The sequence below is a fragment of the Lissotriton helveticus genome, chromosome 1_1 (assembly GCF_964261635.1).
Source record: "Lissotriton helveticus chromosome 1_1, aLisHel1.1, whole genome shotgun sequence".
Lineage (NCBI taxonomy): Eukaryota > Metazoa > Chordata > Amphibia > Caudata > Salamandridae > Lissotriton > Lissotriton helveticus.
In genome coordinates this window covers 1,666,750,269-1,666,765,974 of record NC_136057.1, presented here as the reverse complement: position 1 = coordinate 1,666,765,974, position 15,706 = coordinate 1,666,750,269, and the positions used below count along the sequence as shown (strand labels likewise).

General features: G+C 43.1%; 1 protein-coding gene across 4 annotated transcripts in view; it reads right to left on the bottom strand.

The window, feature by feature from the left end:
- ATF1 (activating transcription factor 1) overlaps positions 1-15,706 on the bottom strand; it is a 381,718-nt gene that overhangs the window by 161,739 nt on the left and 204,273 nt on the right. The gene's annotated exons all lie outside the window — the stretch shown is intronic.

The window sequence follows — 15,706 nt, the reverse complement described above, 5'->3', positions numbered from 1 at the left end:
AAGTAACAACTTTTGACGTGGCAAAAGCTTTCAACAAGGTTGACTGGAAGTTTCTCCAGTGATTTTTATATTCTATTTCTTCAAAAGTGGTCAAAACTGTACAGGCATTTTACAAGTCTCCTACAGAGGAAGTCCCAACCTAACAAAATTCGAACAGGAATAGGAACGAGACAAGGATGCCCACTATCATCCCTGCTATTTAACCTATGCAATCACTAAGACAGGATGTATTTATTCACTCTTTGAAATATAAGGGCTTGCAAGGGAAAGTGGACCTCTATGCGGGCAACATTACTATATATAAACATCAAATCAAAAGAGAGCAAAACACAGGTAGAGAAGCTAGCACAAGAGATTGTCAGCCTATCAGGATATCAATTAAACAAATAAAAGACTGAGGAAATGGAACAGAATATCCCTTTCTAAGGTGGAAGAAATAAGATATTTGGGAGTTTTAATAACTCATGAAATAAATAAAATGTGGGCTCGAAATGTAACCATAGTTTTCAAAGAAACTGTTGCCCTACGGAGAAAATTGATTAATCTTCCACTCACTCTGTATGGGAGAGTTAACCTAATTAAAATGACCATACTTCCCAAGGTGACGTTTCAGGATACAGGTACACGATTAGAGTTTGATAAGAGACAAATTTCTAAAATACAGGGCTATTTATCTAGCTTTACCAGGGCTACTAAGAGCATTAGGCTGCCCTGGAAAACACTGAGAAGAAAACTGGAAAAAGGTTGCCTTCAGATATCAGACCTATTTTTCTACTGCTGAGTGTTACAGTTTTTATTATAATAACTTTTCAAGATAAGTCAAGCAGAGGACAGATGTGTAATGCATTACTAAAAGAAAGTAGATCAAGGTTAAGCCTTTATGCATGTAAGATTTTAAAGAAAGTGTGTCTTGAGCCATTGCAGGCAAGTGCTAACTTTTGGTACTACAACAGACTTAGAAAGGGGTATAGCATATTATAGCAGTAAGCAGTAGGTCACCAATTTGGGATTCGCCCAAACTCCATAATAATGAACGACACAGTGAGTCAACCGTTAAAAAAAACAGTCATTCTTTCGTGGGGTGATCTGGTTGTAGAGACAACACTGAAATCATGTAAAGACCTGGTAAAGGACACAGATAGGACTACAATCTTGACAAAGTTACCCAACATTGGGATTGGCTTGACCATATGGATAGGGAAATTAATAGTGTGGTAAGTAAAGGTAGTCCCTGATGGATTTAATTATTTGTGGGTGTTTCTATCCACATCTCAATCTATATCTTAGGACAGAAATCTGGCTCCCCTGTGGGTGCAGACGGGAGACCAGGTCCGTGTGTGATCCCACCTACCTCTTTCCCTACTTGGCAAATCTGCCATATTTAAAATGGTACCATGGCCCCGCCTACTCTACCAGCTTCAACATCATCCCAATCCAATACGACCGTCCTGGTTCTGGCAGCTTAACGCGGTTCTTGCTCGGTTCCTTTAGTGTGGCGGAGCGGCGCACATGGCATTGAGGACCTATTTTCAATCCACCTATTGTGGAGGCATTGCCACCCCACATGTTCAGGCCTATCATGCGGCCTTGCACATACTCGTCCTCAAAGTCTGGTGGTAAGGGGGCCAGCGGGATCCACTTATGCAGTAGAGCACTGGCTGATGGGGACCACCTTGCAACACATGGTCCTGTATTCTGGCCCACTGTTGAAGGTGCTGCCACCAGCGACCAGGACGGTCTATGAGATATGGAAACGAGCTTTGCGCATGATGTGTTGGTGGGGTAAACTGATGCAAGAAACCCCCCTGGGGCAGCTGTCTGGATTTCGGGACTGGGAGGCCATTGGAACAGACACAGTGGGCGCATTTATGCACGGCGGGAGCATGAAGTCTTTTCAGGAATGTCAGACAGAATACAATATGCCCCACTCACAATTTTATAGGTACCTTCAATTGCGGCATGCCCTCTCCCCAAATCTGACGCAACAAGAAGACCCACCTGATTTTAACCCTAAGGCTAAGATCTTTATGGGAGACTTGGGGGACCATAAAATAACCAAAATTGATCACACACTCATAAATAATACTCCCACTACACTACATAAAACACGGGAGGCCTGGCAGCTGGACTTGGGTTCCTTTGACGAGGATGATTGGGTGGAGGCCCTCGAATCCCCAAGTAGCACGGCAATAATTCAAATACCTGCATCGGGTATATTTCACTAGGTATAGGTTGTGGTGGGCAGGGCCGATCGCCTCCCCTCGCAGCTTATGTTGTGGGGCAGCTGAGAGTACTTTCTTTCACACAGTGTGGCAGTGCAGGACCTTGTCAAGGTTTTGGAGTGGGGTGGCTGCGTGCCTCTCGAGGTCCTGGAATGGGATATTCAACTCTTGCCTCAACTGTTTATGCTTCAAATTGCAGAGAGATTGGGTGGTAATAGATAGAAGTGCCACCTGCTCTTTCTTGGCCTCACACTGGCTAAGAGCGGTGTCGCCAGGGTATGGAAGAGTGAGTCTCCGCCATTGGTTGCAGCATGGAAGAAGGGCCTTGACTTTAGCATGGGTCCTGAGATTCCGGTCTTCCCAGCGAAAGGATGCCGCCAGAAACACTACAAAATATGGAAGAGGTGGGCGGATTACAGGGGACTAGATTTGGAACCTCCCACCCCTGCTTTTGATGTCGAGGAGACAGGCCTGCCAAGTATCACGCAACAGGTGTGACACTAACGCATTTCAGTGTGGTGTTCCGCAACACCGCACTGAAATGTATTGTCACGCATTTTCAATGCAGTCCGAAACAGGCTAACGGGCGTGCCAGCATGCGCCCCCTGCGCCTGTGCGTGCATCTGAGCACCGGCTCTGTTGCTCTCCACAGACATGCTAGCAGCCAGCTGCCTCAGTAAGCCAATAGTTGATGATTTAACTCTCTGCTCCGCTCTGGAGTCAGAGTGCTACAATGTTACAATTTGCCCCCGCCTCGGCGCAGCACGGCTTTCAGACGCCACTTTCTGATTTACTGGTCCGAGACAGAGGGAGGGGCAGCGCTGCCCTCAGCAGTGGTGTCCAGCCGTCTGTTCTGCTCCAGAGCACAGCGCTCCGCTGCCAGCCCCTCAGCGCTTGCCTGCAGAACAGCCCTTGACGTGATGAAGAAGGTTTCAAGGTACACGACGAGCCTCACGCGCGCGGGCCAAAGACGTAGCCCTGTTGGCTGATATATTCTTAGATGCAACTCCCGTCCCCAAATTTATAATATAAAACATAAGAAATCCTTGTGTTCATCTAAACGGTAACACTAACACTTGACATCTGTTCACTGATTTTACAGAGGGGAGCAAAGTAATACGCAATGCAATTAGTTTTCACTCGAGGACTTCGAGCCCTGCAGATTTTACTCTGCTGCGCATCTCTTGACACCGAATCATATGGCTGAGGCGGCTGCTCTTTCTTCAAAAATGAAATTGGTAGCGAAAGAAGGGCAGCACTGTTGATAGCCACATTTTGCCAACTGTGAAATTTATAAACAGTTATGTGCAGGTGCGCTCAGAGGGCATGTAAATATGTTGTGTACATGGATAACTTGAAGTAACACCCGAATCAACTTTTTAAGTTACTGGGGTCCCCCTGGGCTCCAAGCCTGTCGAAGATAAACTAAACTCAGACAAGATGAGTACATGTCTTGGCTCGGGTCTGTGGGCAGCAGCAAGATGCAGAAACAGACAATCACTCAGACCCTAGGCCTCACAGCTGCAGATGTATTATTTCGGCATACAATTAAAAAATTGTGATACACTTAATATCGAAACACCCATCAAACATGTCCAAGCCATAGTTTTGCGACCTACATGTTTGTGCATGTGTGACAACACACAAAACTGGCACTTGCTCAGTGACACCACACAAAGTAGGCATTTGAAGCTCTGAACATTCATGTAGACGCTAGCACTGGTTCTGCTCTAGCACTGGTCTTGTCTCCTTCCCAGCTATGGTCATGCCAGACGTTTACATTCCTCAAATGCCTCAGAGTTTAAAGCTAATTATGCAAACGAACTTGGAGCCAAAAAGTGACATATACGCCTGGGTTATGTGTCAGGGGCATCCGATAATCGTACGGAACTGGGTAAATACTATACATAGGTACATTTTCTGGAAATTAGTTTTCTTTTAATCGCCCGTGGTGTACTAGAATGGCCTGTCCGTTCTGTTCCAGGAAATTATTTAATCATACATAAATTACCTTTTATAAATGCTGTTGGTTGTGTTTTGGTTTTACTCATGAGGAAAGTCATATATTAACCATCTAATCCTTGCAGGCCTTTTCATCTCCGCGCAGCTCGAGGCTCCAACGCTTGGAAGTGACAAATAACTGCACAATCATCATATCACCACAGCCCGTGAATCCAAATACCGTAATTCACTTCAGTCTAATTCGTTTCAATTCGGATTTATTGACGGGACATGGAGATTTCAAAGTGTTGCCAAATCTTTACCCATTGGCCTTTGGAAACCGGATAGTGTCACGAGCTGATAAATACCAGACTACTCCCTCTGCTATCTCTGGTAATGCACAGCCCTCCACAATAGTACAGTTCAAAGGGGGGAGGGGGCTTTTTATGTCCCAATGCTCTTTTCTACCTGTGTCCACTGCAGTCTCCCTAAAAAACTGGGCACACTTTCATCCGTTTTATTTCACTCTTGCCTTTTGTGATACCCTGCATTTTTACTTTCCACTCCTGCTTTCCTCTAATCAGCTAGCTCCCTGAAGCACATCATAGGGTTAGAAGATGGTATGAAACCCACAGCACTTGGCCTCTTCTGCTCCTTACTCCGCCCTCCTTTCATCACACACTGCCCTTCTTCTCCCCAGCCCCCTAGGCAGCGTTCTCTTTCATACAGTGTCATTTTATTCACAGTATAAAATCTCTCTCTCTCGCCCCCCCCATGTCACTCCTTTCATCACAGACAGTCAGCCTCTTCCATCCTTCCCACTCTGTTTGCTCTCAGACTTGGCTTATTAATAGGAGCTGCCAGGACTTTTATGCAGTCTTTTAATTTTTCCACTAGAGCGACCATTATTTTCTCTTTCTTCTCTCCGGTTTGTGCTGAAAATGAAACTGCATCATAAGGGATGTGTTTTTTTTTATGTCTGCATGATTGACTGAAGTGCATACAATTGGTTGCTACTGGCTGTGGCACACCGTGGGAGGCCCCGGGATTTTATCCGGATGTGACCTCGTGCCTCGTCCTGGAGGAAGAGTAAGTGAGGTTAGGTGGGTAGGCAGGTCAGAGAAGCGGACTCAAGAGTCGAGAAATCCTGGTGCGCTGCTGTCTGCGCAACAAAAACCCGCGTTTGACTGGCCGGAGTGACATGACTACTGTCACCAGACTCATGGCCACCGCGCAACATGGGAGGCATCGCCATCAACATCGTAGACGTAGTGATGAATCGCCACGGTAGTGCGGCCCAAGCAAGGGACGAATCACTCATCTGGGAGAACTGGGTGCATCATGCAGCCTGATGTGCGGCCGCCGGACCGACTGTGACGCAGAGACGCACAGCAGTCTGAAATGCATATAAAGTAAAGTGTACTTTGGCCAACGCTGCACGCACGGCAGAGCCGTGGCTGACACTGTGTAGTGCAGTTCTGTTGTTTATGTTGTAACTTGTCAGAGACACAGCGCTGCAGAGCGCATGCATGAGGAGGTAGAGCTAGGGTTAGTGCCCTTAGTTCCATTTCTGGTGCTCTGCAGCAGTTTTAATAAGTTCTTGGAGTTATTTGTTGCTCAAATGGCTGTAATTTCAGATATTTAGGTTTCTCTTGTCCTCATTGCATGATTTTTGCTAGCGAAAAAGTGTCACTCATGGTCGCTGAAATGTCACTCATAATTTCACTGAAGTTATACAAATGCCACACATGGCAATCTGAAACCTTGGCAGCTATGAGGAGATATTGGGATGACTGTGTTGTGGTGTAGATGTAGAACATACTTGCTTGTATACTGAACTGATTAGACCTGCATGTCCTAGATCGCAGGGTGCTTCCTGTGTTATTATTTAGGCACTATCGTTTGTTGTTATGAGTTCTTTTCAAACGTGTTTAATACATCAACACAGATATGTTATTATTGAAAATATTGACATCAGCATTGCTTGTCGTTGTATATTGTTGGTGTCACACGTGACACCACACCTGTATCGGCTTTCAACAATAAAATTGAGTTGTGGAAAAAAAAAATGAAAGAACCACATGAGATTTAGGAAGGAGGCTTGCCGGGACAAACTATGGAAAATTTATGACAAGTATCTATACTTATTCTTTATCCTACTGTAAATTCCGTTTCTCACTTTTGACGGACAGCAGAGAATTATATGATAAAATACCCGCAAATAAGCATGTAAAAGTGCGAGCCCCTGACGATTTTCACATTTGTGACCTGTCCCGAACTGAAGTCCTACTGGAACAAAGTAAGTCTGATCCTTATAAATATCACAAATTCAAGGTAAGTTCTACAGCGTATTTTATTGGGAAAGGTGCATGAAGAATCGATCGTAATGAAAGACAATGCTAATATTGTTTTATTTGGTATTGTTAACTTGCCATGAGAGCTGTAAAGCATGAATATCACTTAATAACCTTTTACTTTAGAATGGCTAATAGAAATATCGCTATACAATAGGGAAATCCGGTGTGATAAACAATAAGTTTAAACTGCGGAGAAATTATCAAGCTTCAAGTTGATTTATTTGCAAGATTAATTAAAACCTTTGCAGCATTAAAACCACATTTTAAAATTCGGTTAGTCTAAAACTATTTCCACAGTACAAAGTGTCCAAATAATGGGCATTATTATTGGCGGACATGTCTAATATGCAAAATAGCAAAACATTTTTTAAAAAGCATGGTTCCAAACCCAAGTGCCTACCATGATTATTTACATTACAATAAATGACCACCTGCCACACATGTAAAAGTAGCAAACCATCCGTAAAGTACATATTTTCAGCTCAGAAGTGCAGTCCTATTAAGCCACTTCAGGTCAATCTAACATATGTACAACAAAATTCTGTCCATTAAGTGCATGTTTTTGGTTCAAAGGTGTAATCTTATTAGGCCGCTCCAAGTTTTCCAGAAGGGATGGCCTCAGCTGCCGTTCTTCATTTTTTATGTTATTAAGGATCCTCACGGGCAGTCCTTTTCTGCAACTCCCTTTGTGCAAATATTCAACAAGTACATCATTGTACATCTAGATTGCCACCATGAATTTCCATTTCTGCTATTTTCCTTTCTACCTTGCTTAAGAACCTCACAAAACAGCAGTTTAGTTGCAGATCCCTAGAGGCGAAGCATGCCAGGACAACCTGCCTACATGTTCAGATTCCTCTTTGATTAAAGAGTGGTCGTAACATTACACTTCACTCATCCATTAACTCCTTACGGATGCATGCTAAATGCAGCAGATCTCCTCTCTCTATTGTGCGCAAGTGGCAGCAGGTACTGGCTGGATTACACTTCCAGGACGGTTGCTGTAATAGCGAAAGTAATATACCAAGATGGTATCTCAAGAATTTTTCTTTGACTGCGTTGGTGAACCCCATTTGGAAGAAGGGTTGTGGTATTGCTGTCTCGTAACTGTGCAAAACAAACCAGCCGTGAGCTATGACTGCCAATGATGCCTTATCCTCAATTACTGAGGCCAGTTTGATGATTTTATTTAACACATTTGTAAAGCTAGAATGAGTTTCAGATGTTTCCCAGAGGTCCTGTAGGCCTAATTGTGTTATTGACCCGCTGAGGTAGGCTCTAGCAGGAGAGTTGTAACAGGCCCTCAGCACCAGCCAAAGACGCAAGTTTAATGTGTCCAGCTCTGCACTCTTGATCTTATGCCAGCAATTAATATACGCCCCTCCCCCCTTTCTGGCCAGAGATTGCTTCTGTAGACTGAACTTAAGTCTTATATGTGCTGGAGAGGTATTTGGGAAGGCCGAAGAACATTCTGCATGCCCCAACCATAATCGTGTCCAGAGGGGGGTGCATCTCTTTCTTGCAACGGCTGGCTCCCGTATGTTAGTACGAGTCTTGCTTGTATTACCTAGAGCAATGGAGTGAGAGTAGGACTGGCCACTTTCTTCTTAAGATTTTTTAACAGTAGAGCCAGAGCGTTGCCTTTCCTCCTTAGAGCTTCTTTCTGAGGTTTAAATGATCCGTTTTGCCTATAATAACTCCTAAGTATTTGTATTCCGTTACTGACTCCAAGCGCTGGTTGGCCAAATACCAGCAAGGCGCTATTCTTTTTTACACTGTTTATTGACATTGGTTTTGATGTTTCTAAATTAATTTTCAGGTCGTTTTCTGTTAAATAGGCTTGTATAACATCAAGCAAATGCAACAGGCCAACCGGGTTGCGACTTATTAGCACCAAGTCGTTGGCATAGAGGAAACTAGAGCGAACCATGCCTCCTAATTTGGGGGCAAGAACATACACCTTCTTTAGCCCTTTGGTAGTTTGAAAACGTCTGGAGACGTGCGTCCCAGCCCTCAACTTGATCTTTACCCATGAATCTGTATGGAACAGAACCAGTTGCTTCAAAATGTCAGATGGAATTTTCCAGTTGGTCAGTTTAAGCCACAGTTTATTGCAGTCAATATGGTAAAAAGCAGACCGGTAGTCAATAAAGCAAAGATACAAGGTTACCTTTGCCCCGTTTGCTGCATCTATCAATAGGGATAGAGCCAAGATGTTGGTCGTGGTTCCCATATGTTAACAAAATACAGTTGGATGTAGAGGGATGATGGACCTACCCGAGGCCCAAGATGTTAAACCCTCTGAGATGATGGCAGCAAAATATTTGGCCTAGTTATCAAGAGGAGACACCAATCGATAGTTTTTTGCACTGCTCCTATCACCATGTTAATAGATGAGTGAAATTATGGACCATCTCCATGAGGCCGGGACTGACTCCTAAGCTAGCATCTGCTGAAATACCAGCTCCAAATTCTCAAACAAACAAGTTGAATCTTGTATGAACAATGCCTTTCACTCTTTGCTTGCCACGGAATATGGTGCTGTTCGCTGCTCTGTTGGGGAGACAGCCCTATGAAATTGTGTTCAGAGTTACTTTTTGATTCTGCCTGCTTGGCTACAGAAGAAGGGGACTTTGGGGTATTAAGAGTCTCAGTTAACTCAGTTATGCCCTAAACTTGATTGCCCCTCTCCTCCATCCTTTGAGTCGCCTGTTGACTTAATTCCCTTGAATGAAGACGAGGGAATCTGGCAGTGCTTTCTTTGAGGGCATGGTGGTTTGTTTTAAGTCCATTTATAAATCTCCCAGCATAGCAGGAAGAGTAGATTGTTTTTACAAAATTGGGGCATAAGTGCATCCTGCTTGGGTCAGCTGGGAGTCGTTTGGGCTCGCTTAATCAAGCTGTTCAATTTATCGAGTTTTCCATCTGTTCTGGAAACAAATACTGTAAAAGAATTGAGAAGTGATTGCTGAATGTCCATTTTGTGGGACTGATAATGTAGGGCCTTGTTTGTCTCTAGTTGGCAGTGGCTTGCACCCTGTCCAAGTAGGGACTCTTCCTTCCAGTCAGGATAAGGGAGTTACACACCTAAAATAACCTCTGCTCACACCCTTGGTAGCTTGGCACGAGTAGTCAGCCTTATCTCAGAAGCAATGTGTAAAGCATTTGCACATAACACACAGTAATACAGTGAAAATACTAAAAAATGACACCACACAAGTTTTAGAAAAATAGCCAATATTTATCTGTGTAAAACAAGACTAAAACGATAAAAACCCAACACACAGTAATAAAGATATCAAAAACTGCAAGAATCAACTTCACGGCATCATGAACAATAAATTCAAAAGTTCAGACCGACCGCCTGGTCGGGGGCCAGCTAAGGTGTCGGGAAGTCCCACAAACAGTATCTTTGGAAATGTAGGGCATCGGTGACCTGGCGACGAGCTCCGAAGAGTCACCAGCGTCGCTAGCCGTTGGTTCCAGAAGTTGGTGAAGGAGTCATTCGGCCCTTGAAGTCACACGCATTGCGGATCAAACTCCATGAGGTTGAAGTCAAGAGCACAGACGTCAGGCAGTGATGTGCAACGGGAAAATGATACATGCGGTGCCCACAGGTCGCAGTGCAGGCAGCGGCTCAATGACAGTGTCCTCAGTGAGAACAGGGCTGCGGTGTGAAGCGGAGCGATGAGATGTATCTACAGGTCAAGGTGCAGGCAGCGTCATTGTCACTGCTGAAGGCGGTAAACCCTAGGTTGCGATGCGCCTTGTTTCGTTACAGATCACAATACAATTCCAGAAATTCTGGATGTCCAATAATAATATGATTAGTGGTTACACAGTTGGTTAGAGAATGGACTAATATCCGATGACTAGTACTGTGATTGTTGCTGTTGTTTTCTTCCCTGCCTCTCTTTGCTTTCAAATTTATAGACTGTCGAATCATGTATTATTTGGACTTTGAAATACCATATAGTATATTTCTTTAAAAATTGCTGCAACATATCGAGTTGGACATACAGACCTTCTGGAACTGTATTGTGATCTGTAACTAAACAAGTGCAGTCTATGTCAAGCAGCATGGTCGCTTGTAATTGATATGGAATTTCAGATATTAATGGATTGACAAATCAAATTAGAAAAATATCTGGGTTATGTCTTGCTATGTCTGCACAAGGTTTGGTGTAGGGACAGAGTGAACATAGTAACAATAATAGGTATTGTATTTTAAAGTTTGTTGTGTGTATGTAATTTTAACAAATTTGTATGTAATTTGTGTTTTTAATTGTAGCCCTGAAGTAGTCTTGTGAAAAGAGACGAAACATGTTGGCTACGCTGATGTGAATTTATTTTTATATTTCATTAATAAAGGAAATCTTTTGAACACATGACATGTTTGAAGTGATCTTAATGAATACAAGAAACTTGGAAGCTCATTTGGGAACCATAACAAGATCCAGAATCAGTGTGGTGTTTTACCGATTGTTTGAACAAAACAGATCATGCCTAGAAATATGGACATAGTGGGTGCTGATCATTTTGAGTATATAAGTGTGTGGATTGTATCAGCCTATGGGGACCCAGGAGGCTTTCTCCCCCTGATTTGAGCACCACTTTCTTAGATTAAACCCTACGTCTTGTTGGGTGTGGCACGGAGAGTCTAAGCCTCCTTCTTGTAAATCGCTTCATGAGTCACGGTGCTGCTGGCGTATGAACTTGAAGTTTTTGATGTTCCTGACACTTCCAACAAAAGGCAAGGTCTACTTCAAGACATTGGAGGAACTCAGGAAAGAAGATGGCGAAAGTTCAGTCCAGTCCTGTCACTGCCCAAAACAGAAGCAGCAGGCCAACACAGCAGAGCACAAAGCAAAGTGGAAGTATCTCCTGACAGCTTCTCCAGCTCTACTTTTTGGTATGTTCCTTAGTCCAAAAGAGTTCTAAAGTTGTGGAGTTAGAGCCTCTGTACTTATACCAGTTTTAGTCTTTCTTAAACCAGTTCTATATGCCCTGGTCCAGCCACACCATAGGGGGTAGCAATAGCATTGAGAGAGGCAGACACAGCCCTATTCAGGTGTCAGTGACAACTCCTCCCACCTCTCTAGCTCACAAAGACCTATCAGAATATGCAGGGCACACCTCAGCTCCCTTTGTGTGTCTTCAATGAATGCACAAACAGCCCCTGTCAATCTAAACCAAATGTTGATTCAACAGCGGGCACTGAATGATTCAGCAAGAAATTGCACACTTTCTAAAAGTGGCATTTTCAAACATGCATTTTCAAACAATCAAAACTTCAACTTTTTATCATCTACCAATGGGAATCTGCACTGGAAAGCAGTTTCCAGCCATACCCCATGTTAACCTCTGGAAGAGGTAGCCTTTCAATAGTGAGAAACGAAATGCACAGTATATTTACTACCATGATATGTAAATGCACACACCTAAATGTCCTACCTTTTAAGTACACTGCACCCTGTCCATTTGGCTGCATTGGGCCTAACGTATGTCATAAAAGGGGAGGGAGATGCCAGACAAGTGGGTGCACTTGCCAGGTCGACATGGCAGTTTAAAACTTTGTGCACAGACACTGCCGTGGCAGGTCTGAGACACATTAGAAAAGCTACTTGTGTAGGTTGCACAATCAGTGCTGCAGGCCTACGAGTAGCATTTGATGTATCAGCTTTGGGCATGCCAAGAGCAGTTTACTAGGGACTTACCAGTAAATCAAATATGCCAATCATGGAGAACCAATCAGAATTACAATTTACGGAGGTAGCCTTGCACGTTAGCACTGATCAGCAGTAGTAAAGTGCACAGAGATAACAAGTCAGCAAAAACAAAGTCCAGGATACCACTAAAACAGGAAGTCAGAGAGCAAAAAGAGAGGGGAAACATGCCAAAAGATGCCAAGTGTAACAGGCATTCAATGAGAGCTGCATGATGTTTAAAAGTGATGACCAAATTGTGTCTGTTGCCCCTTCTCCTGCCTGAGGCCACTTTTTCAGACTGCGCTGCTGGATTCTAGGTGGGAGAATCACAGCTATGCTACTGGTTAGCAAACACATATGAAAGCCTTTTTTGTAACTTTAAAGTGTGATGGAAACAAAGATTTTAAAAGGATCAAACCTGGACCGACAAATCACTGATACTCTTCATTTGGGGAAGTGGGTTTTGACGTGGTGTTCAAGTTGCAGTGCTGAAATAGTACAACGAGGGGGGGGGGAGTTATATTGTTTATGTTTTATTGTATTTCTCTGAAAAAGTCCATTCTAAATTTCAAAACAATTATTCTGTATCTATTACTGAGGCAGAATGCTTCTGGGTTACAATGCTCTGCATTGTATTTGACGCTTGACACAATAAAATCATTTTATAAAAAAAAAAAGGATCAAAACAAAGTATGACATTTGGTGATGCACAAGTGACAATCATTTGCTGAAACATAATGTATACATTTTGTTAGTGCACTATATACTTGTATCTGTACAAATGTGTGCCTTTGCAAATTTAGAGGCTATTTCAATGGATAATTTTCTGTCTGTAAATAACAATGAGCTACCATGCTTTAGTAATATATTTGGGACAGTGTGTTCCAAAATGCAACACCAGCTACATACTACACCCTTACCACTCTCTTGCCGAATGGCCATGGCTCATTTGCTCTTTATGTGACGTTAGTGCTCAGTGATTTAACATTGACAGCACCACCCTCACTCTGAAAATTACAGCAACACTGAGAACAGAGCAAGGAAACCTGTCCAGGATGAGAGCACCTCTAAGGAAATGTACGGGAGCCACTTGAAGTCAGTCAGTCCAGCGCAGTGCTGATCCATATGCAGGCTGGGGGCTTTGGAAGTGTGATCAGCTCACACAGGGTGTGGCAATCTAAGAAGTGACTGAACAGGTAGAGGCAGAGACCGACGATACTGGCCTGAGGGGTTTGTTTATCATGGCTGGGTGCAGCATACACTCATTCTTGTTTCTTGCCCTGGACACTGAAAGGTCAAAATGACTATTCTAACTCTATCCTAGAATATTTGGGGAAAGAAAAACTTTCCCTCAAATATTCCAGGAGGCTCATTTAGTAGTACAAGTCCAGTCCTCGAATGTTTTGGGGAAAGTTATAAATTCCCTAAATATTTTTTGGAATGGTTGAAAAGTAGTCATTTTGAATGGCAGAAAGTGCTGCCCTAAAGAAGCAGCGCAGGGTAAAAAACCAGGAATACTGCTGCCTAAAAACCTGGTACTCTGTGCCAAGAGCCAAACTGCCTTCTGGCCTCGCACTCTTGTACTGATCCTCTTCCTGTGAGCCTGGAGTTTATAACTCTGTCTCTAAACCCACAAGAGCATTGCTCGGACTATGTATTCGCACAGGGGGTTTGGAGTGAGGGCTGTTTACTGCTAAAGCAAGATAAATAGCCTTCTGCATTAGATGTTCAAATTGGTATATATGGTTCAAAGTGGTGGCCGGCATCTACGGGGGGTGAGGCGTGAGCAAAAATAATATTTTAAAAACACTTATCTGAAGACGAACATGACGTCCTCCGCTCTGGACCTCTTCTTACAGGAACTGGATGCTGCAACTCCCTTGACCAATCCTGGCGCTGCCCTCCTGCAGCATGAGAACGGCACCCTGATTCGCGGGAACAGCCTCACTCTGTGTTTCACAGCGCTCTGGAGGCCTGCACTTGTTCTAACCAAGCTGTCTTAACATAGCAGGGTTAGAGTTGTTTAAAGTATGCATGTGTGGCTGGCCATAGCAAGACGGCTGGCTAAAATGGCATGCACACTTCAACAGTGCATAGACACCCCACGCTCCTCCCTGCTGCTGACACTCAGCAGCAGCCCCACCCCGTCCCAATGCTCTGTTCGGGTTTGAGGTTTTAAAATAAAATGGTAATAAATTATTATTTTATTTTTCATCTCGGGGGTTTTGGGGGATTTTAAAGTCGGGTAATGCTCCTCTGCAACAACAGAGAACCCGTCCCTGATGGTTTAATAATTTAAAGCCGTAACCATTAGGGATTGAGCCCTCAGGAAAGAGAGTGAGCTGGAAGATCAGCTTGCATTACCTTCAGTAGTTCTAATATAAAATGCTCCTTTTTCAAATGAACATACATATTATAGAATGAGCAAGACTGACGATTTTATTTTGAAAGTAAACCATATACCCCAAAAAAGAAATAAAATTGGAACTTGGAAAAACAGACCAAGGCTGCAGACAGTAAACTACTGTACAATTTGTTTTCTTCGAAATTAAAATGCACCCGAAACATATTGCAAGTTAATAAAACACATAGACAATTTTACTTAACTGCTCTGCAATGTTTATCAACTTTAAATGCCATTTCTCCATGGTATAATCTAAAGCCACTATAAAAAAAATAATAAATTAAATAGTAAAGGATAATCACTGGAGGACCATTATGGGCCACTTGTAAACAATGAATAAATGAGGGACCCTATTCATACAGTTTTTTTTTTTTAAATTAAAAAAAAAAAAAAAAAAAAGAGTACACCCTCAGGTCTATAGCTTTGCATGAATGCAGAATTACGGTTTCTAAGAATTATACAAGCGTTTACAGAAGTAGACCCAGAAACCTATACAGTTCCAGGTTTCCAGTCATACTTATAACATGTTTTTATTTTGTTCTCCCCCTTGAAGACACTACTTTGCCTGCAGTCCCACAATATTTTGGGGCGGGGCGATCTTCCCACTTTTTCCATTGTGGCAGTGGAGAGGTTGGAGAGGGCTTCATGAATAGAACATGTAAGTTGTGGGAGAACATAAACTCACCGTGCACTCAAGCCCTGAAACAGCCGCTGCTTGCTTACTTCCAGGCCATTTGAGTAGATTTTCTCAAATGACTATGGTAATATATAATGTTATGAGTGCACAACCATTGCTACATTTGCAAGATGCCAAACTTACATGTAACAATTACGCACATTTTGAATCGGACAAGATTTTGCAGAGGTTATGTTGTAATAAAATATAAATGTTCAGTTACTGGACTTGGTTTTGGTTCACAATTACAGCAAACAAGGGAACTGCAGCACAGTGAGATGAAGAGATATGCCTCAAAATACACAATGTGACCGAGTTTACAATGTCAGATTGAGGACAATCGCCTTGATCTGCAGAACTAGAGTTTACTACAGTAATATGTGAAATCGAGTGAATGC